Source organism: Uranotaenia lowii, chromosome 1, assembly GCF_029784155.1.
Source record: "Uranotaenia lowii strain MFRU-FL chromosome 1, ASM2978415v1, whole genome shotgun sequence".
Lineage (NCBI taxonomy): Eukaryota > Metazoa > Arthropoda > Insecta > Diptera > Culicidae > Uranotaenia > Uranotaenia lowii.
In genome coordinates this window covers 137696927-137719014 of record NC_073691.1, presented here as the reverse complement: position 1 = coordinate 137719014, position 22088 = coordinate 137696927, and the positions used below count along the sequence as shown (strand labels likewise).

Below are 22088 nucleotides of genomic sequence, written 5' to 3'. Positions count from 1 at the left end.
AACATTTATCCTTACTAGAAGTTATTTAAAAAAAAAGGAATTGTTACAAAAAAAAATGGGGTTTCATAACTTTATTCTTTTGCGGCAAGGCCGCAACCAACGAGGATGAAGGGCCGCAACCAAATCCGAGGAGGCCGCCGACCCGCCGTCGGAAGCGGCGGCCCTAAGACATTGGTCTAGGTCTGCCGGGACTTCCTAGGTCTGCGTGAAAGCTAGGGGTGATCCCTTAGCCCTGTCCGCCACGCGACAGCGTGAAGGACAAAACGTCTTTCAAGTTCGAACGCGCAGCGTGAGGAGTCGAATACCAAAACGGTTTTTTAAAGGACCATGCTAAGCATTGAATCAATAAAAGTACCCAAACCATAAACAAAGCACAATATTGGTTCTAAAATAAATTTAGTTGGAAATATTCAAAGTCGTAGTTTCATTTAAAAATCATTTTGAAAAAATTAATTTCGAATCACATGAAATATTCAAGAATTCATTAGAAAAAAAAAAAACAAATAAAAATACTAGGGGAAAAAATCTGCGATTAGTGCCATTCTGGTAAATGTTCCATTCTGGGGAAAAAAAATTCTGGGAAATGGTCCATTCTGGGGAAAAAATTTCTGGTAAATGGTGCATTCTGGGGAATTTTTTTCTGGAAAATGGTTCATCTGGGGTTTGATTTCGGGTATTTGTCATTCTGGGAAAAATTCATTCTGGGCAATGGTTTTCGGGTAAATGGGATACAATCTTGATAAAGTCGCGAATGCCATAAAGATGGTAAAACGACTGTAATCGAAACAAAAAAAAAATATGGTTTTTTCGTATCGTTGATCAAAACTTCGTTAATAGTTTCTGATATGTTGATTTTTTTCATTGTTTCATTGGATTCTGTAAGAGCCATAGGCACAACCTCTTTGAGGCTGGCGCGAAATCCTTCCTAACTCTGGGTTTGGTCCATTGGATGTTTTCGATATTTTTAGGTGCCGGAAGATAACATAACTCAATAAAAAAAGCAAGTGAAAAATATCCAAATCGGAACCAAACTTCTCACTTTAAAAGAGAGAGAGAATGAGTGCCACAAATTTGTCTAATAACAACGTATTCCCGCGACTCCCAAATCGAGCGTGGCACATTCGCTGGATGTTATCACAACTGGCGAATTTTCCGTTCTGTCGAGTTCCTCGGTCTTTCTGATACCTACTTACCAAAATCGGTTACCCACTTACCGAAGAACCAAGCCAGTTTTTGGCACATCATCTCATCGTCTGCAAACTCTGTCTAGCCAGCCAGTCAGTCAGTCAGGCTGCAGACCAACATCCAACACCTTTTGCGAAATCTTCAATTCGCTTCGAGCTGCCGGCGTAACTGGTCGCGTTTCGCGGTACGTCTTGTGGTGCGATTCGTTTCGTTTCTTCGGAGTGTGAACCGATTGTACAAAGTGATAAGATTCGGATGACATCTGGATCCTGGATTGATCCAATTTTTTGAAGATAACTAGTAGAGGGTTGTCACAGCTTTCGAAAATTTCACCTTTTCATTAACTAGTGCCCAGAATTTTTGGTGAAAATTTGAAAACAACCGGAAAGCGTGTTTCGTGGAACGGGCAAATATCTCATGGCCTGATGTGTTTGACAACGGTCGCCATGTAATGTCCAATTAGTGTCTGATTTTTAAATGTGACAAGCGTGTTTTACTTCAAAGATGGGATGTGTAATGTTGTGATGAGTACCCTGGTTAACTAGCCTTCCCTTGACCGGTGATAAATCAGAAGGGATAAAACTACACTTGGATTATGATGTCAGGCGGCTGTTGACTTATGGTGAATCAATCTAACCTACCAGACAGCTTCGAGCTCTCGAGCTCAAACATGATGGATAACACAACATGTGGCGTATAGGAATCAACGCCATTTCTCCATTAGCAGTTGCCATACATCGAGTGCGCCCAATTCAACAATGCTAGATGAGGTGCCAAAATAAAAGTGATGTGATGATGGGAAAATTTTAGTGTTATTTGGCCAGTGAGAGAAAACCGTTTACTGCCGGATGCAAAATGGTGCGAACAATTGCTGCTTGAAGAAGCGAGCGTTAATGAAAATTGTGCTATAAAAAATAAACATCAAGTGAAAATCGTGGATATTTCATGCTTCTGGGTAAAGACCAATAATAATCATCAACGTTCATTTTTCAATCTAAATTTGAGCTTGATAAGTGTTAGAAAAATAAAGGTGAGTTTTTGTTTTCTATCGTATCTGGTGTTTGAAGCTAGATTTAAGATTCTTTCACCTATCGAGTGTTTTCCCTGCAGTTTGGATGAATTCGATTATCAGCATTACCAGTTTGCCAAGTTTTTAGACACAACCTTGTCAGTCTGATATTTAAGTGGGTTACTTACAACGTAACTTATGTCACGGATCGGCAATCTTAAATTAGCCAAAGTTTCGAAATTTATAAAATTTTAATGTTTGAACGAATCACATTATTTTGTTTTGATTTAAGTACATCGAGTAATGGACCTATTTTGGATCGCTTTGAGAAGTGGCTGAAATTTTTTTTCTGAAATAAAAAAGAAAATGTTGCAATTTTTGACTTTTTTTATCCGTTCATTACGAAGATCATGATTTTTTTTTTCTATTGAAACATATCGTTGTTTGTTGCAATGTAACAAGATTTAAGTATAAAAACTCGTTTATTTGATCATTACTCTGGTCTGACCACCAGGTTTCTATTTTGGACCACAAGTAAACAAATTATTTTTTCTAAACTTTGCTTCGTTTACGATAGCGATTAATGCGCAATTATGCGCATAATCCAGTTAATCTTTTCCTTTCTTATATTCTTGTAGTCAAAAATTGTCTGTTCACGTTAATTCATTCCTAAACAAGCTTTCTTCAACTTATCCTCAGACTCTATTTAGGTACACTTGTTTGTTGAATATTTCCTACTGCAACCACATTATTTTCTACAACTTCCTATGTAATTTTCGATAAGAATAGAGTGAAAACAGAAAAACTTCCCCGTTATATAGTGTGATTCAAATGATTTAAAAATTCAGAACACAGAACACAGAGTTTTGGAAATATTCACAGAATATTCAGGTTTTTGAAAATTTGTACGTATTTCTAAAATCATAATTTTTTTTGTCAACATGATTTTTGGATTTTAAACTTTGTCTTGCATAAACATGGTAAGATTTGTAATGTTTGTTGATTTTTCTCAAGTGAAATGTGAAAAAAAAAATTTTTCATCACTTTTCAAAAAAATTAATAGGGGAGAGTGGGGTATCGTGGGCCATGGGGAAACGTGGGCCGCTTTTAATATCTCGGATGTGTGTTGAGATAAAAATCTCAAACCAACTGTCATCGTCGTCGCTTTGCGTGAGCATATATTCCTATATGTTGTTGTATGAAATACGCATCATATGCTTCTTTTATTTATCAAGCTAAAAAAAGTTAGAAAAATTTACTTACACAATTAAAAAAACACCCGCTAATTTCCTCGATGGGGAACCTAAAGTGCATCACAAAAATATGCTCATACGCTTATGATCTTAGTTTTGTCACGATCTTTCACGTGGAAAAGGAATTTTTGATGAAAAATCAATAAGTCACACAAACGCAACCAATTTTCAAATCATAGCTTGTGGGGAATCGTGGGCCACACATCATGAATCACCTATATTTTTATGTTTTTATACACATTCAGAACTTAAAATACAATTTACCTATCTGCAAAGTTTTCTTATGCCAAATGAAGAGTTATGAAAAATATCTTGTCCATCCTATATAAGAAATTTTGAAAAAACGTTCGCCAGCCAGGTTTTAGAATCTATGTGATCATAAACAGATCTCTTTTTTATTTCATCATCTGAAATTGCTTTTAAATAACGAAATGCATTAGGAAATCACAGTTTTGGGTCAACTCATAAACTTTGCATGTTATTTGGTCAATTTGGATTTGGTGGCCCACGATTCCCCTCCATTTTTCAAAACCCAAAAAATATTGCTTTTTTTCAAACAGTCTGAATTTAGAGAAAACTTATTAAAAATTTTAAAAAATACCTTATGATACCTTGAAAATGTAGAAAACCATACCATTTTTTATTTTCATTTTATCTTTTAAAATAAAGAAGTTATGGAACAACGAAAAAAAGTGGCCCATGATTCCCCACTCTCCCATACTATTTGCATCACAGAAATCTATCATTGAATTTTTGGGTCAAATCACAGAATTTCAGAATTTTTTTTCGCAAAAACACAGAATTTTCTTTCGGCAACCTTGGTTGAGAGTCTTCAAGCGGAAAAACTAGTTTAATTTTGAGGAGTTTAGAAGGCCTAAGGAAGATATGCTCAAAAATTATGAAAAAAAAATAGAATAACTTAGTACAATAAACTGGTAATGAGAAAGTTAAAGATAATTTTTATTTATTTTGAGCCGAAAATTTTAATAAGTTTCAAAATTACCCAAAACGTTTTAAAAAACATAAAATTTAATTTTTTTTAACTTTGTAGACCGAAGCTCTAATTTCATGTGCTAGTAATTTGCGTTTGCATTTTTAACAGAAAAAGGTACAATGACAATGTAATATGAAAAAAAAAATCAAATTATTTTTATCCTGTTGATGGACGGCTTACCCACTTTTCAAATCTAAATTTCAGGGTATTGGAAAATTTTTAAAAGTACATATAATCATTAAAAATTTGAACATTTTGTTTGGGTACGAGCAATTTTGAGTTTTTTTTTTAAATGAACAATGCAAGAGCGTAGCACGGAAGAGTTAGGTAGGTCAATGCATCTTATATTATTTTCTATAAATATCATTAAGGAGCACGTTAGAAAATTTCATCTGAAATCCGAAGAGCTTATTAATTTTGTTTTGTTTTGCTCAATTCCATTCTGCAGAGTGGTTTCTTCATCTAAAAAGTATATAAATTTTAACTGTGATTAATTTTTTTGTATGTAAAAACTATCTAATTGTCCTTATTTTTATTGTAGTCTTCAAATCATTAAAAGTAATGCTTTTTGTGATAAGTATTATAAAAAAATTGAATTGAATTCAATATCAAAGTTTTGAGTCTGATTTAAAATGTAGAACTTTGTCTTTTAGCTCGTAAAGTATATTTTAAAATTGTCAAATTTTGGTATTAACTAAATAAAAAAATGTAATTTGGAAATTTATCTGACATACATTAATATTTTATTTAAAACATGTAAAAAAGAATATTATGCTTAGTTTATTTCAGGTATCGTTCGGTTGTATTTAAAACTAAGGAAAAAATCGTTGTGTGGTCCGCAAGCAAGTCTCAGTACTAAAATTTGGCCCGCCCGTAGAAAATCTTGGCCACCATGCACTCACTCGCTCACATGCACTCGAGAATACCAAAGAGGGGGGGAGGGGGGGGGGGGTCCTCCTCGATTTTTGATTTGAACATTGTTGCTATTTTTAGTACAGATAATACTGTTTTGCCTTTGAATTTTGATGAATTTATACTGTTTTCTTTATACGGTTTCTTACTTTTGTTCCATTAAATTCTGATGGTCAGAAAATCATTTTTTAATCAATTTTTCCAAAAAATAACTTCATGGTAGCCTGAAAGATTCGAATAGAATCATTAAGTACATTACATTTTATTTCATTAAACATCCATTTTATAAAGCACTAGCTGACTCGGTGTTCTTTGCTAACCCTTCCTTGGAAAAAATAATTTTTTTTTTTTTTTTTTTTTTTGTAGAGAAATGAATCCAACTTAGATGAAATTTCAGGGACTAGATATGGGAAAATTGATGTTGAAAAACATGCGAAAAAAAATTTGCCTTGTCTCCCGGTGAGACTTGAACCCACATCTTGCGCCTCTCCGGGGCCCATGTATTAACATTCTACTACAGGAGACCAACCTGGCGTATGAATATTATACTGGTTGAGTGTCGATGTCTATCGGAATGAAGGGAATAGTTCTCCCATGTGATCATAATCATTTTTCTTGGTCTATATCTATTCCCATCTTTTCATCTTACGGTAGTTGGACTCAAATTTGGATATTTTAGGCACGGCAAGATTTGCATTGCCTTCTCATATACTGCACGGGTTGTCAGTTATGATGAGAAATGATGCGTTTGCCGTATTTGGATATCCAACCAAATTCGGTGTTTGGCACCGCCTTATTTTCTATTTTTAAACTGTGACCCAAAGATGGGTCTTGACTCAAACATTCAGTCAGCGAAACTTTTTTTGTAGAGAAATGAATCCAACTTAGATGAAATTTCAGGGACTAGATATGGGAAAATTGATGTTGAAAAACATGCGAAAAAAATTCGCCTTGTCTCCCGGTGAGACTTGAACCCACATCTTGCGCCTCTCCGGGGCCCATGTATTAACATTCTACTACAGGAGACCAACCTGGCGTATCCAAATACGGCAAACGCATCATTTCTCATCATAACTGACAACCCGTGCAGTATATGAGAAGGCAATGCAAATCTTGCCGTGCCTAAAATATCCAAATTTGAGTCCAACTACCGTAAGATGAAAAGATGGGAATAGATATAGACCAAGAAAAATGATTATGATCACATGGGAGAACTATTCCCTTCATTCCGATAGACATCGACACTCAACCAGTATAATATTCATACGCCAGGTTGGTCTCCTGTAGTAGAATGTTAATACATGGGCCCCGGAGAGGCGCAAGATGTGGGTTCAAGTCTCACCGGGAGACAAGGCGAATTTTTTTCGCATGTTTTTCAACATCAATTTTCCCATATCTAGTCCCTGAAATTTCATCTAAGTTGGATTCATTTCTCTACAAAAAAAGTTTCGCTGACTGAATGTTTGAGTCAAGACCCATCTTTGGGTCACAGTTTAAAAATGGAAAAAATAAAGTTCTTTAATTTTTTTAAATTAAAATAAATTCTTTTTTTATTACATTTTATGATTATTCAAAAGCGACATATTGTTCATGGCATCCGAGCTTCTAGATTGTCACCCTTTAGGAAAAAATAGGAGGAAAATGCAGTTCATTAAAAAAATCCCCGTTAAATTTAAAAATGCTCTTTCTGAAGCGGGAGAAGTATTTAGAAACAGGCAAATTTTAGCATAATTAAAACGTGTGCCAGACTATATGAAAACACTAAGGTATAGGTTATATTATTATATATGTTCCATTTATTGAATATGTATCTTCATTCTGAAAAAGAAAAGCGTCAATCAATACAATATATCATCTTAAAATCTGTTTCACATAGAATCTGGTCGCATCTTTTCATTTACTGCAGCGCCCCTAGTTGTCACATCGTGAATCTGTTGACAGTGTTTTGATCCAGATGGTTTGTTTACTTAGTAGTGAAAATTTCATCAAGATTGAAGCAGTCAGTCAAAAGTAATCGACGATAGAACGCGAAAGACGAGAGAAAATTCTGCACACTCACGTACAGAAACCGACGTGGTCAGGGGTAAAGATCGCGAAATTCCTGAAATATCCAAAATCGACTATAAATTCGGTGCTGCAGATCTACCGGGAGACCCTTACGGTGGATCGAGCAAAACACACCAGGCGTAAAAGTGGAACATATGACCGGAAGCTGCGAGCAAAGGCAATTCGATCAGTTCACATTAATTCTGGAATCTCCTTGCGTGATTTGACTAAAAAGTTCAAGACGAACCACAGTACAGCTCGACGAATTTGTTTGCCAGAAGGCTTGCGGTCGTATCATGCAAGCAAACACCCCAACAGGACGCTGAAACAAAACCTGGTAGCCAAAACCAGGGCAAGGAAGTTGTACGAGAAAGTGTTGACCAAGTACAACGGATGCATTTTGATGGACGACGAAATTTACGTCAAAATGGATTTTGGACAAATACTCGTTAACAAATTTTACATTGCGAAGCGTAAAGGGAATGTTGCGGGTAGATTCAAGTTTGTTTTCGCAAATAAATTTGCTCGTAAGTTGATGATTTGGCTAAGGATCTGTAGTTGTGGGAAGAAGACTAAGGTTTTCATCACTGGGGACACAAAGAATAGAAATGTTTACAAAGAAGAATGTCTCCAGAAGAGGGTTTTGCCATTCATTCGGTCCCACAAAGGTCCGATGAAGTTCTGGCCGGAATGTCGTTAAGTGGTATAAGGAGAAGATCGATTTTGTTGAAAAAAGTATTAATCCACCAAACTGTAAGGATTTTCGTCCCATCGAGAAATATTGGGCAATAGTTACGGGCAAACTGAAGAAAAGTGGCAGAACCATGAAAAAAAAACCGCTCAAATGGGAACGTGGTGGAACAAGATGGCGAATGAGGTTACCAGCAGTACTGTGCAGAAAATGATGGGTGGTATCACAAAAAAAGTTCGAAAATTCATCCGAAAAGCTGACGAATGATTTTTATGTATTGGTTTTCCTTAAAGTGCAATAAATACCCTACAAAATGACATTTTTACTTTTGTTGTACGTTATTTCTTTGCGGAGATGATCTATTTTATCGGACCAGATTCTATGTGGAACAGACTTAATTAGCTTAGCTTAGCTTGATTGACTACTCACATCCACCTTTAAACATTGAACCCGAAATGCTTTATTTAATTAACAAGTATTAATATAATATTGACCAATGTCGTTGAACTTCCTCAGTATACTTTATAGAAACTCTTTATTGGTATTACAATGATATTGAATAAAATGCATTTCGAATCCCATGATCGCAGGCGTGGCTCAGTAGAACGAATTCCACATCGCCAATGGTTGCTACTCCGTGATTGACCGAGGCCACCAATTTTGTTCAAAGGTCAAATGAATGGTGTCTGGGACTGACAGCACATTCACAATGCCCAAAACTGATGCTCTCTCTTTAATCATCAATAACGGCGCCGGCCACGTCCTAGTAGTCAATAGATAGATTGGAAAAGAAAGAAAGGGATGAAAGAAATAATTCGTGCTTAAGGACCGAGGTCACCTCTGCATCTTAGCAAATAATTTTATTGTGGGGAGTGGGTAAAAGGATGTGATCTGGGGACACTTTTGACCAGTGTAATCTGATTTTAAGCATCCTATTCTCCTATTTTCCTAAAGACAAAATAACTAACTAAATGCTTCAATTTAAGTATAATAAAAGTGTATTTAAAAAAAAAACATGATCGCGCGCATATCCGTGTCGTATCAATAACTATGATGTTGAATTTCAAGGATTCACAATGAAAAATGTGAAGCATTGAATGGCCAATGTCTAATATTCTTTGGAACAGTAATAAAAAAATCTTGAATTTATATTATCCTACGATAATTTCGCTCATGTGGGTAGCAAGCAAATATCTGATCACCCTAAATACGAGAAAATACATTTATTCTTTACACTCCAAAACAAAGAAATTGCACGAGTCTTTTAAGGAAAAAAAATAGTAATGACACTTTGAACGATTTATTAACGATAAATACAATATATCGATAATTAGGTATTCGATAAATAAATTTCCTGACTGCAGAAATATTGAGAACTGGACCTTAGTTTTGATGCCGAGACAACTATTGGGAATCGAAGAGCACAAAGCCCAAAAGCAGACTACCTATTATAAATATTTATATGATTAATCGTATTTGCAAGAATGAAAAGGTATTCTTAGTTCTGACCGTAAGAATCTCATTGAGGAAATTATCCTAGTGTAGCAGAAGCTTTCCCTAATTTTAGAGTCACCGTAATATTTTTCTGTCTCTGCTCTGAACGTAACAACAAAAACTGAAACTTCCATTAATTAAAACTCATATTATGCACTGCTAGATAAACTTTAAGCACTAAACACGATTCAAGAACAAAAAAATAAATTATTAACCGTCATAGCCGGGCACGGAACGATTATGAGTACCAAACTAATTTATTTCGATTGTATCTCTGAGTATGTAGAAGAAAAAAAAACATGGTAAACTTACTGAACTTTTCACACTAAATCGAATCAACAACACCCCTTCACTAATAGAACTTAATAATAATAAACACCTCTTCCCCAACACACAAACAATGTTCTAGTTGGAAATTCTATATGTAGCTTAAGCATGGAAATTTCAATATAAATTTTTTTTTTATGAGAAGATTTGTTCAACAAATACTTAGCTTTGATCCGTGTTTTGATGTTTCCGTACTCCTTCAAAATCTAGAAGTACGTCTTTCTCCGCTCGCCGGTAGGTGAAGTAGCCTGAGAAACTGTGATCCCTTATTTTGATGTGGCCGTCGCTTGGGGAAAGCCTTGCTGTGCATAGCTTTATTTAAAATCCTTAACCGAGTCTAAACTTAACTTGAAGAACTATAATTTTCCCTAAATTTCCATTTGAAAATTTTTGCTGTCAGAAAAAACTTCGCCTAACTTCTGCGAGCACAGCCTACCGAGCATCTCTATGTGGAACAGACTTTATTTTGTAAAAACTAAGTATGGGCTCACATGCATTCTTAGATTATCAGGTTCGACAAATCTCCAATGCAGCGCGTACAGCATACCCGGACCCCATGGCTTCGTATGAACTGTTATGGAGTGAATGTTGTGTTGATGTAGGTTTATTTTACAAGAACGAGGCAATCAGGTGGGCTAGTTACTAACAGGTATTCCGACATCCGTCTTTATAGCTGGCCAGCTGGCAACTGATTGAACATTCTTATTATATAGTCAGTTATTTGAGGAAACACATCCTACCTGTCGGCCACTTATGGGATTCGAACCCAAAAGTTTTCTTGCTGATACCGGGAATCGAACCCAGTACGCTTGGCATTTCAAAACCAGACTCGCGCCAGCCTATCCGCTAGGCCACATCGGCGCTTTTTGACATGTCAATCGCATTCACTCATTTAAAAAAGTTACAAAAAGGGCAACAAATAGCCTTCTATGAACTTGAAGTTGCAAAATGTTCTTCAAACTGCATTTTTGGCACATATCAATCTCATCACTCAGTATAAAAGTTACAAACATGGCCTCAAAGAGCCTTCTATGGACTTGTAGTTACAAGAGTTCCTCAAATTGTCTTTTTTGTGACATATCATCGGCATCCGCCATTTTATGAACATGAAATGTGAACGAACATCACAAAAGGGCATTGAATCAAGCAATTATTTTTTGTAGTATGGAAATTGTCGAAATGTATAATTTTTATTGAAATTTTAACTCAGAACAACTTCAAGCTAACGCAAAGGATTGTTTTTGGGAACATTAAAATTCCAATTAAGAAGTCCAACTGTATTGGTCTCGTGGCACCGTGTTTGGCTATCATCTCGAAGGGTCGCGGTTCAAATCTGGTATCAGGCAGGACTACTTAGGTTGTTTGATTGCTTGAGTAAACAAATGAAATAAATGTGTAGCAGAAATGATGCATATAGCTATCTTTTAAGGTCATGACGGGCACCTGACCATAATGATCTTAATTTCCCTACGTTTTATATTCATATTCATGGAAAAGATGTCAAGAAGAACACAGTTTGTTTTATATTGTTCTGATGTTTACAATAACAGGAGATTAAACTTTCACCAATTTCGTTAATGTTTGTTTATAACAGTTTTATAACATCAAAAAGCAATCAATAAGTTTCCACAACGTGTATAAATGTTTGATTTTGAATTTGCTCTTAGTTCAACTGAAGCTTTCCCGAATTATAACGAGAGCCAAGAAACCCGCATTATAAACAATGTTTTCCTTCCAGTTCATAATCTGCACCATAAATTTCCGGCGGATCATAAACCGGATGTTTTAAGACCGGTGCTCGTGTGAAGGATTTTATTCCATTCCTATCATAACTAATTGCTTCGGTCGTAATGCCAAACAATAACATTTAATATCCTGCACGCACAGTTCCAGCTAACTCAACAATTCCCACATATTGAGCTTATTGCCAGAGAGTAAAAGGCAAATTTAATTGAGGACCTTTTCCGTGAGGGTGAAAATTGAACAGATCTGCCTTCAATGAAATTGAGCGGTTTCGGTTCCCTTCCGCCCCCATTCATTCTCGGAAGACGTATGGCTGGATTGACTGTGAAGATTTTGAAGGTTGAAATATCTTTTTTTTTTCACTCAGCATATTTACTACATTTATTTGTAGATGTTTTAAATTGCCAGTGCTCATTAGGGCCTTTTGCCAAATTGATTTGTCAATAATTCTCGCCAGTCAATTCGGTTCGGTTTTCACGAGTCAATAATACAGGCTGATAGTTGTGGTGTAACAACAAGCTTCAACTAAATTTTATCGAATGTTTTCTCTATATCTTATCTGTCACGATATTTGCGTGTTTTATCAGTACCTATTCAGTGTATAAGTAGAGACAATCTGGTAGTAACATTTGGTAACCTCCAGCCAAATTCATCGGAAAAATTTACGATCACTCAGCCGAAAAGAGGATTTTGCATACTACTAACGGTCATTTATTTTCCAAAAATTTAATCTAAGTTCGATGACGCTTTCTAAAACAAACTCATTTATCGACAAAATGAAAGAGGGACAACTTCATCGTTTTGGGAGTTAAAGCACAGAGAACAGACGTGCAAGCTCGAACAAAAAATCTTCCGAAAAATGTGTAAAATTTCAAATGCTGACATTAAAAAAATACGTTAGAAATTGACTTGAAATAGTGCAATCTATTGTGCCGTTCAAAAGTTACAGATCAAATTTTCAGGTGGCCAGTTTTCGAAAAGACCCAGCCAAAAGAAACAGAAAAATTGTTCAAAACTATCGTTGGAAATTTTACACAAGTTTCGTGGGCTAGCTTGTATGTCTGTTCTCTGTGGTTAAAGGTCCATATCTTCAATGCATGCATCGACGCGACTTGCATCATTGTCATCATCATCATCATCATCATCATCTTACCTAAATATCAGCAGCATTCTCGGGAAAATATTACATTTTATCGCCATGCACCGGAGCGACCCTTTTCCGAAAATTTTCATTTCCAGCTTAGCGAAATTCTATCTATATGGGTTCATAAACTGATACAGTAGCTTCCAACGCGTCGTTATCGAAACGCGGCGAAACATTCCCTTCCATATGTTCGACAGGGAAAAAAAAGCTTTTTTGCCGGCAAAACAGGAACTGTGCGTTTAAAAAAAAAAACTCTAGGTTATTTTTGTAGCCCTTCTGGTTTGATATGGAATATTCCGTTTCATATTTGGTAAATTTATATATTCAGTGCAGTATACCTTTTCCTAAATACACATGTTTCAACGAAATTACAATTTATGAAAAAATGCTTTTCTGAATGGGTCCCTGGTATTAAATACCGTTTTCGAATATTTTGAAGCGGTTGCTGTTTTGTAACATTAAAAATTTTAAAATACTTACTGAGGTGAGGAGTATAAAGCATGAACATTGATAGCAGAATTTTCAAACGACATACTGGCTATACCGCAACACTGGGGAAACATGCAACACTTTTCAAATTCAATGGCTTCTAAAAACTTAATGTCCACAGATAATCATACCTCTTGTACATCAAAAGTTTTAAGGTTGATGGGACACCAAAATGACGTTGTCAGAAAAAAAATATTGGTTTCACCAGTTATTTTTAAATCTACAAAAACATGTGATTTCACCCCACTAAGAAAAAGAGATAGTTTGCATCAAACTCTGTTATTCATAAAAAAATCAAGTGCGGGCTTGTGATATAGCTCAGTTGGCAGGTCTGTTGCTTCCTGAGCCGATGTCCGCGAGTTCGAGCCCAAGAGTAAATATCAAACACAGTTGTACCGGATAAATTTTCCAGTATTTGTCCGCCAACTGGAGCGTTGACATAGTCGCGAATGCCACAAAGATGCTAAAACGACTATAATCTAAACAAAAAAAATTAATAAAAAATCAAGTGAAAACGTTTGAAAATTTATTGCAGTAATTTTTGGTGTTTGTTCGACAATAAATTCAAATATTTTCTGTCAAAAATGCTTTTAAGGAAAAAAATTAAATTTGCTGCATACATTCAGGGGTACAAAATCATCACAAAATATTCTATTTGCTGAAATTATGAAAAAAAATCTTAGGATGGATGAAATTTAAATGTTAACAATCACGTAATGCAAAAAAAAACATTTCTCAGTATATGGAAAGGAGATTTATGAAGTTTAGTTCTGATTTGTATTTTGTTGCATTTTGCACCAGACAGGTAATAAAATTATTATTATTATTATTATTATTATTAAGAATTTGTTTAAACAAACAGTGTTGGTATAGGATGATGAAACCAATATAAAGTTTGTAGGATTACATTAAGACAATCTGCCATACTGGTTAAAATTTTTTCGGCATCATAAAATGTAAAAATTTGTAAATCTGTAGCTCAATTTTTTTAATTTTTTATGAGAATCATAAACTATTAAAAACTTGTTCACGGTGCTTAAAGTCATCATCAATTTGTAAATCATCATCATTTATAAATTGAATCGTATGTTGAAAATAAAATTGAAATTGAAAAAAAATAAAAATTGAATGTATGTTGTAGTATACAAATGTTGCATTCAACCGTGCTGTTGCATGATGCCCCGTTTGACGGTAACTATTTGTTTGCTAAAAAAACCAGATTGCATGTTTCGAGGTAATTTTGATCACTATGGTTTTAACGTATCTGAACATCTTTAAAAAAATTTTTTCAATGACAATCAGTACAGAAGCCTTAAAACATCAAAAACAGTGATTTTTTTTGGACTAAATTGAATTTTTCAACGATTCCTTTCAAAAACAAATTTACTCAAAAGATGAAAAATGTTACAGCATACATTTAGGCGCAAAAATTCAAAACATTTCTAAATGTTTTTACAGGAGAGATGTTTGTTTGTGAAGTTTCGAAAAAAAAAACAGATATTTATAAACTTTCAAAGTACATTTTAAGTAATATAAAAAAAATCTCCAATTACATACCAAATTTAGCCTATTTGAAACTCAATTCATAAGCTTTAAAACGTAGAAAACAGGTTTCTGTTATTTTAACATCAGACTTTGTTAATGATGATTGTCTGCAAAAAAATCATGTTGATCAAATTTATCCCGATGATTAAAGTTCCCACAGTTTTCTGTAGTTGTTTTTCAGTTAGTATTTAAATAATTATTTTCAAGCTATGAAGCTTTTTTTTCATAAAACAATTTTTGAATCTTAAATAAAACATGTACAAATATCATGTAATCCCTAAGGTTGCATGCATTTTTAGTCGTTTTTCTGGGGTTTTCATCCGCAAGGATGATTCAGCTCTCCAGTTTTTGGAATCGTTTTTTTTTTTTGGTTGGTTTTAGAACAAAACAACTTTCGATATCAATGGTGAACTGCAAATGCTGAGACGTATCATCAACTAATCAGCACACAATATATCAATTTGAGCCAGTTGTAAACATGTCAAAATTTGCAAAGCTGATGGGACGTATTAGAGAATTATTACACAAACCCATCTTAACGAGATATTATTAATTTATTCAGATATAGCTTTGATAAACAAACGCTACAATCGATTTCGGTACTCACAACACGTTGAGCGCATGCAAAATATGTTAAAGCACAATCCGAAGCGTTTTTGGTCCTTTGTTAACGAGAAGCGAAAGGAAACCGGGTTCCCATCAGAGATGTTTCTGGGCGAGCATAAATCGACTAATTTGGAACAGACGTGTAATCTTTTTGCTGAACATTTCGCCAGTATATTCAGTACTTCGAACGCCACGTCCACTAAAATCGCAGGAGCCCTTCGGTACGTTCCTAACAACATGCTGAATCTTACAGGAATTATTTTCTCGGAGGGAGAAGTTGAAACAGCTATATCTAAGCTAAAACCGTCGTCGACTGTAAGACCTGATGGAATTCCGGCCAATACTTTAAAAAATTGTGTAGACGCTTTTTGGAAGCCACTCTCAGTTATCTTCAACCTGTCCATTCGCACCGGTAAATTTCCAAATGCTTGGAAGAAGTCGTTTAAGTTCCCAGTTCATAAGAAAAATAATAAGCACGACATAACGAACTACAGGGGAATTACTTCTCTCTGTGCCTGTTCGAAGGTTCTAGAAATTCTGGTATCACAGAGACATTTTTATGCAGCTAAATCGTACATCTCTATTGATCAACACGGATTTTATCCTGGACGTTCGACGAACACGAACTTATTGGAGTTCACTTTATTCTGCATTCGCACTATGGAAAAAGGGGGTCAGGTTGATACAGTGTATACTGATATAAAGGCCGCCTTTGACCGCATTGACCATCGTTTGCTCCTAGCAAAACTTCATCATCTCGGACTCGGAGAAGGACTAATCCTTTGGTTTGAATCGTTCTTGACAAATCGTTCTCTCACTGTTCGGCTTGGAAATGCTGAGTCTTATGTGTTCCAGAATAACTCAGGGGTACCACAAGGCAGCAACATCGGACCTCTTCTTTTCTGCATTTATTACAACGATGTAACATACGCTCTTCCATCCGGGTGTAGAATGTTGTATGCTGATGACTTGAAAATTTATCGGAAAATTGAAAGCTACAGCGACTGTTTGGAATTGCAGCAAATGTTGAGTAAATTTCTGGAGTGGTGTAAATTGAATTGCTTAACGGTCAGTGTGGCGAAATGCAATATAATCAGTTTTACTCGGAAAAAGAATCCACTGACTTGGAATTACACTCTCCAAGATTCCACTCTTGAACGAGTTTCCGTTGTGAAGGATCTAGGTGTACTGTTGGATTCCAAAATTACATTTGAAAATCAACTAAATTACGTCGTAGCCAAAGCGAATAGGACTTTAGGATTTATTTTGCGAACCACTAGGGAATTCACAAATCCACAGTGTCTACTATCTCTATATTGTGCATTAGTTCGCTCGCACCTGGAATCTGCAGCAGTCGTCTGGTGCCCTAGCCATGACACCTGGGTCAGTAGAATCGAATCCGTACAATCCAAATTTACTCGCTCAGCACTCCGAATTTGCCCCTGGCCAGTCCCGGAAGAATCTCCTACGTATTCACAGCGATGCTCCTGGTTGAATCTGGATACCCTCGCTAACCGACGTGAATACTTGAAGGCGGCGTTTGTTGGAAAATTGCTGCTCGGTGACATCGATGCGCCAAACATTCTTGCGAGAGTCGACTTCAACGTGATGCCTAGACAACTGAGAACGCGATAATTTCTCCGGCTAGGATTTCATCGAACACTCTACGGTCAGAATGAGCCTATTCGTTCCATGTGTGCAGTATTCAACAATGTCTACATACGAATTCGATTTTTATTTAACGAGTGATATGTTTGTGAACCACTTACGAGCTACAATGCTAAGTTAATTTTTGTTTTGTATTCTGTTTTGATGTTAGATCTTAGTATTGCTTTTATTTTGTAAATCAGTAGTGTAAGTTTTTACACTGATGGGTTTTTGTGCCTTGTGCTTTTCCCATCACATCCATTTAGACCTCTGGTCCGATGGATTAAGAAATAAACAATAAACAATCATCATAATTAGATTTGATATCAAAAATTATTTTGGTTAATCAGCAACTTAGAGAAATCCAGCAAAATTAAATAGAAGTTGTATTAGAATGAATAACTTTTATTCATTATTTTCAAAACTAAACACTGGAATATTTTTTTTAAAGGGATTATTACTCCACAGGAGGCATTCATTCCTATGAACACTGGAATAAGTTTTCGACAGTTTGTTCTAAACAAGAAAATTTGGCAAGAAGATTCAAAGTTAAAAAAATGCTTTTTGATATAAATCCATCCTTTGATTTAATGTATTGAAATGCGAAGAAAAACAAATCGAAATTTGCTTTGAATTCTATAAAAATCTTGTTTACCAAGGTGCTTTATGTAGGGAATGAGTAGGTTGACTCATTTTACTGGTTGTGCTAAACGTAAAAACTTATGCTACACAAATAACACACGACGTATTACAGGACACGACACTTAACGTTTTTACTAACGGAAAAAGGAATTAAATTTACCTTTTTTGTCGACCGGTTTCGGGCTCGATGTTGCCCATCTACAGGACGATGTCCGACTGACTAGATGAAGGAAAAACACTAATACATGTTCATACTATCCAATAGTATTCGTCGAAGGGTGGTCGGGTTGTTGAAAACTTGGTTTGAGCAGGTTGAAAAGCGGTGATATGATTGGAGCGTCATCCTCGTTCATAAGTGGCCTTTCCGATGTAGTGATATACATGGATTCCCATGCGTTTAAATGTGACGCTTTGCGTACACATTTTTTGAACTTAACCTTTCCCCAATCTATGTGATGATTAAGTTCTGACGCGTGGGCAGCTACACCTGATTCGTTGCTCCTGCTGTTATCTACTGCGTTTTTGTGCTCTTTGATTCTGGTTCTGAATTTCCGTCTGGTTTGCCCAATATGGAGTAGGTTGACATTAAATAATAAAACATATTTCAGTTTTATTGTTTTAAATTCAGTAATTCAGTAATTATTGATTACTTGTAGTTCCTCTTATTGGGTAACATTTCAGTTTATGTATTATTACACGTAAATGGGTTATGTATTCCGACCTTGTATCAATTTACTCAATTGTGGCAAAATATAGCGAGAGCGTGTAATAGAATTTAAGGTCATTCAGTTAAGCTTTTTTGTGAGTAACAGTCGTGTTCCAATTTGTTTCGCTGTACTCAAATAAAAGTTAGTGGCTAGATAGTGATAAATTTACATAGGGTCACTCACTACACTTTAGATACACAATGTTCCAATCAAAACGTAAGTTATTAATATTCGAAACCATGGGCAATTTAAATATTATTTTTAAATGGGAAAAAATGATGCTGAAATATCATGATTGATTCTGAAACATGATGTTTGTCTGAGTAAAAAACGCATGAATTTGTTTTGAAGATACATTTCAGTTTCCAAGCTCAGTTCCCATATTTGACGTTTGCGATACTTTTTCTTCTTCAGGAAGAGTTGAGAAAATCCATAATAAGTCCTGACAAGCAATATCAAAATTGGGATAGAATTCGCGCAAGACCTTTATTACGCAAACTTTCACGCACAACTGTTTAAAAAACCCGAATGTCAAAATGATTTTTTTTATTTACTGACTCCAAAGCTACGATGCGAATGGAAACACGCTAGAAATTACTGAACCATATATGTTTCAAAAATAACCATATTTGACCTTTTTCCGGGAAACGCCATTTTATGAGTTCTCCATGAGAAGGCATAAAATGACTTCTAGGCAGCGTTGCCAGATTGAAAACCGCTCAGGTCCGTAGATTTCACAAACATTGAAAAATGTACTGATTTTGGCAAAACAAAACTTGATGACCTTTTTTTTTTTTTTGGTCGTCAGGTAGAATTTGCATTTATCCGAGAATCCCTTGAATTTATTCGATAATCCGTAAAAAATCTGTAGGAAATGCTGAAAACCCGTAGATTTCGAGCATCGATCCGTAGCTCCGTAGAAATGCTCAAAATCTGTAGAACTACTGAGAAATCCGTAGATCTGACAAGGCTGCTTCTAGGGGAGAAGTTCGAATATGGTTATTTTTCAGCCGATTGGGATTCTGGAGGAGAAGTGGAAAAATGGTTGTTTTCAAATCATAATGCAAATTAAGGGATGTTAACTTAGAAATATTACAGATTTGAGTGTTTTCGAAGAAAAAATGGGCAATGTGGGACATGTGGTGAACACGTATAGCCTGTCCGGAGTATACGTGTTTACCACATGTAGACTTTCGACCAACCAGATTTCATTGTATAGGTTAAGGTTGTGCCACTTCTATCCCGGTACTTCTTCTCCTAAATAATGAAATGTTGCGGGGTAAAGTATGGTGTACGTTAATAAGTTTCCTCGCAATATGCTCTTTTTTTCTTTTCAACATCTGTAAATTTTCTCCTCACTTCTCTATCCATCTTTATCAATTTCAGAACTACATTTCACCGATATGCCGAAAATTACATTTACAAAAAAGATTTCAGATTCAGATTTCAGATTTAGATTTAAGATTGTATAATCAGAATATTTTTTATTAAAATTGTAATTTAAAGTTTTAAACTTTCATCACGATAGGAAAAATTAAAATTTAAAATTCAACAACAGTAATTGACAGTAATTGACGGAATCCAGAACCTGTTATTTTGGGATAAGAATCAGGATTAAGAAATAAATTTTCTTAAGCCTCAAATTTCGGAATCTTAATTAGATATTTGATTTTTCAGAATTTAAATTGGTGTTTCGGAAGAATCTGGAGAACTAAAATCTGCTCTTGGTATTCGGAGATCATATTCTTAGATAGGAAAATCCCAACCCCGACCCAAAATTCTGAATTAATAAATTGATATTTTCAAGGTTTAAGATGCTGGTATTATGAATGGTTGTTAATTTAGAAATATACACAAATATATACAAAGTTCCGAATTCACATTGCATTTTGATTTAATTTTAACTATGAATTCGGAATTCAGAATTTGGGTATCAGATTCTGAAATTACTTACATAAAAAATCCCTAGTCGGGTACGTTGTCTTCTGGAATTCTGATTTCACTTATCACTTACAACATCACAACAACAACTTTCACACCTCGTTCAAAAAAAAATTAAAACGTTCACCCACGACGTCTAAACGGATTCGAAGCACGAAGGAAACTGAACTCCTTTCAAACAATATCAACAATAACAGCCAGCATTTAACAAGCTGGGTGCGTGAAGACAGACCTCGACAAAAAAGACCGAGAATATTCTAAGTTCGGAATCTCAAAGCCGCTGCGCCTTCGGAAAATCACTCATTTATTCATTTGGAGGCGGAATTCATTATTTTTTTCTTGCTGGGAATATTCGATTCGCAAACACACCATCGGCATTTTTGCTCTGTCAGAAATTAAATTTATTGCCTAACTACTTAAATGCGTTTTACTTATAAGGATGCCATTAAGTTTAATATAAATTATTTTTAAATGCGAAATTTACGATAAGTTAGCAATAACAAATGATTGTTTGCTAAAGTTTGGATAGTTTACAAAAATACGTTGGACATGTTACAGACGTTATATTCCCTGTAATCATTATTCCATTTCTGACCAACCTTTTGGTATGGTGCGTTCTCTCCACTAATTTTGGCGTTTTACCCCACGATGTGCTGTCTAGCTGTTACAAAAGAATCATCAAAATGCAGTTTTTATCATTTTTCTTTTTTATATTAGAACGTTAATAAGATCCCTGAATCGTTGTAATGGTGAGAGGAGAATATATTAAATTGATCTAAAATTTGGGACACCCTATTATATATAACGGGTGTTAAATAAAAAATGAGAATTTTTTCAATCACATATAAAAAAAATGGTTATTTTTTTCCATCGATTTCAGTATTTTTTATTAATAACATTGTATTTTCATCAAAAAAATGTCAGTGAATGTTTGAGTAAGAGCTGTGGTCTGATGTTCGACGCAACTTTATCGCGATGCTCTCACAAGAACGTTGTACGGCACTTACGTCCATTTTCCGGATACAATTCCGGAATCTTGTAGTCAGTTGCTTCGTGTCCTTGGCCGTCCAATTGTTTTTATACACTAGGGCACTGAGTGAGCCAAAGAAATCCTCTATTGAGGGGCACTGGGGCAAGTTTGTTGGGTTACGATCTTTCGGCACAAACGGTATCTTTTTCTCCTCCGGCGACCTCGTCTTCTTCCTGCAGACGATTCCTTCCATCTTGAGGGTACGATGGATCAATACGTGGGAGCAGTCATATTTCCGACCGGCGTCAAGCAGGCTGGTTGCGTCCTTGTTGTCAAACAGCTTCTTTAACGATGTTTATTTGTTTATTTGTTTATTTGAATTAAAATCATCTGACATAGGTGTCTTAATGATCTTCTTAATATTATTAGAAGAAAAAAAAAACAATGACAAATATATATATATATATATATATATATATATATATATATATATATATATATATATATATATATATATATATATATATATATATATATATATATATATATGTATATATATATATATATATATATATATATATATATATATATATATATATATATCAATATATATATAGATATATATATATATATATATATATATATATATATATATATATATATATATATATATATATATATATATATATATATATATATATATATATATATATATATATATATATATATATATATATATATAT

The 22088-nt window shown here is 34.9% G+C and overlaps 1 protein-coding gene across 1 annotated transcript in view; it reads left to right on the top strand.

The window, feature by feature from the left end:
* The first annotated feature begins 1350 nt into the window (after nt 1-1350).
* Nucleotides 1351-22088, top strand: part of LOC129740249 (pyrokinin-1 receptor-like) — a 188502-nt gene continuing 167764 nt past the window's right edge. The window contains exon 1 of the mRNA XM_055731858.1: nt 1351-2215. The gene's annotated coding sequence lies outside the window, so the exon portion shown is untranslated. The remainder of the gene's footprint in view (nt 2216-22088) is intronic.